Here is a 2,500-nt window from a genome sequence, read left to right as displayed (position 1 = left end):
AAGTCACAGCGTTCGACGAAAACCTCCTCCCTCGGCCAGGCACTCGGCGCCAGCAGGGGAGACAGGATCAGACGCCCCGCCGGCCACTTAAGGCCGAGGACGAACCACGAGACGGGCGGCTGCAGCAGCGGGCGGCCTGCAGCTCCCAGCACTCTCAATCGATCAACCATCGAGTCGGGTCAGCGTGTCAAACCGGCGAGCTCCACGGTCAGGCCGGCGGCGCACCAGCACCGGACCTCCGCGGCTCCCTTCACTCTTTCCACTGCCAGCCAACCGAGAGACGGACCCAATGCGGACGTGCAGAGCTTAGGCAGACCCCCCACTGGAGGCTCAACACTTCGTGGCAGCTCCGTGTCCCAGAGACCAGGAGGGTTGGCACACACACACAGTGTGAACCACCGACAGCCATTCTGGGACCGGTGACAGCCGTGCTGGCCCCACTGCCACGACACAGACGGACGCCAGGCCGCGCTCCCCGGCGGGGGGATGGCGTCGAGCCTGACGAACGGAATGTGCAGGGTGGGGGGGAAAGGCCAAGCGCTCCGACGCCGGAGGGCTCCGGAGTCTGAACTTAGGGGGACAAAGAGGACGGGTCCTCTGCGACACCCCAGCCGCGCTCTCGCCAGCCAAGGCGAGTGCGATTGATTGCCAAACGACCCTCAGACAGGCGTGGCCCCGGGAAGAACCCGGGGCCGCAAAGTGCGTTCAAAGTGTCGATGATCAATGTGTCCTGCAATTCACATTAATTCTCGCAGCTAGCTGCGTTCGTCATCGACGCACGAGCCGAGTGATCCACCGTCAAGAGTTGTCTGAGTTTGTTTTAGGTCTCTCCCTCGCCAGAGGAAAGCGACCCGGACCGCACATACGCTCCCCACCTTGAGCTACAGCCACCTGCACGCCGGCGTGCGGGCGGAGCAGGGTGGCGTGAAGCGATGGGGAGCACCATCCTGGTGCGGCCCGCAGAAACATACGTCTATTGGGGGGAGGAGGACAGGGCGCCCAAGAGGCGATGCGTGCCCCAACGCACCGCAGCGACGGAGGCAGGATCACCGCCACCATGTCGCCCGCCTAGTATCACGAGGCGTGCAGCAGCTTTGCCCTAGGAAAAGCAGAGGCGGGAACGGGCACCGGCCATCGGTTCGGCAGCGTCACTGACGCGTGCACGTGGCGGCGTGTCGGCGAGCGGACTTCCTGCGAGGAGGCGGGGGCGGCACTCGCCCGAGCAGACGCCCGCCCGGCCCAGCCACCGCCGAGGTGGACTGGGAGTCGCGGCAACGGCTCGTCATACTCGTTCCCACACTCACAGCGCAGCTTGCCCGCAAGCCACCGACCACCGATCGACGCCAGGCGCCCCGACCGAGAGCGGGATCGCTCGTTCGCCCTGCTGGCAGTTCGCTGGGGATCACTACTGCACGGAGCTCGGAGACCGACGGGCGGCAACTCGAGAGTCTTTAAACCACCACCCCCATCCCGCAAGTGCAAAGAGGCTGTATACGCACAGACGGGTGAGGGGAATAGGTACCCCGTCGGGTTTGAAGGGAGCGTGACTAGATAGCAACGATGTAAACCCAGCCGATTTGGGAGCGAAAGACCGGCGCCTGCATCACCGGCTTCGTTTCCCGTGGCTGGAGAGTACACCGAAACCCTCCGTCTGTCGCGAGCTCCCGACGACGCGGTGCCGCCAAGCAGCAGGGCCGGACCTGGTGTGGCTCCCCTCGTCGATCACAGACCGGTCGGCACTACTGACGAGACGGTGGAACGGGCTTCGCCCCTTGTGACGAAGGGTGATGCGAACCCGCCCGCCCGCGTGCGTTCGGGGTGGACTCGGCAAACGGAGATTTGAAATCGGAAAGTGTCCTCCTGCCCCGCGCAGGTAGGCGCCCAACAGTTGTGGGGGGTTTGGCGGTGACCACGGCTGCAGGGCCTGCTACCCCGACGAGCTCTCCTGCTGGCCCCGAAACCACCCTCGCGAGACAAGTTGAAACGGAAACGGGCGTACCCCCAAGCCGACGATCCTTTCTTATTTGTTACTTTTTTTTTCACTTGCTCGAGTTGTGGGGATTTGGCGGTGACCACGGCTGCAGGGCCTGCTACCCCGACGAGCTCTCCTGCTGGCCCCGAAACCACCCTCGCGAGACAAGTTGAAACGGAAACGGGCGTACCCCCAAGCCGACAGAGATCCTTTCTTATTTGTTACTTTTTTTTTTCACTTGCTCGAGTTGTGGGGGTTTGGCGGTGACCACGGCTGCAGGGCCTGCTACCCCGACGAGCTCTCCTGCTGGCCCCGAAACCACCCTCGCGAGACAAGTTGAAACGGAAACGGGCGTACCCCCAAGCCGACGATCCTTTCTTATTTGTTACTTTTTTTTTCACTTGCTCGAGTTGTGGGGGTTTGGCGGTGACCACGGCTGCAGGGCCTGCTACCCCGACGAGCTCTCCTGCTGGCCCCGAAACCACCCTCGCGAGACAAGTTGAAACGGAAACGGGCGTACCCCCAAGC

The 2,500-nt window shown here is 63.6% G+C and overlaps 1 non-coding gene across 1 annotated transcript; it reads right to left on the bottom strand.

Annotated features, from left to right (window-relative positions):
• Positions 1–653: 653 nt before the first annotated feature.
• On the bottom strand, positions 654–807 carry LOC140474466 (5.8S ribosomal RNA). The gene has a single exon (XR_011959137.1). It is a non-coding gene; the product is annotated as a 5.8S ribosomal RNA (ribosomal RNA).
• Positions 808–2,500: the final 1,693 nt, after the last annotated feature.

The sequence above is a fragment of the Chiloscyllium punctatum genome, unplaced genomic scaffold, assembly GCF_047496795.1.
Source record: "Chiloscyllium punctatum isolate Juve2018m unplaced genomic scaffold, sChiPun1.3 scaffold_1014, whole genome shotgun sequence".
Taxonomy (NCBI): domain Eukaryota; kingdom Metazoa; phylum Chordata; class Chondrichthyes; order Orectolobiformes; family Hemiscylliidae; genus Chiloscyllium; species Chiloscyllium punctatum.
Note: the sequence above shows the minus strand (reverse complement) of the source record. Positions and strands in the feature narration are given on the sequence as shown.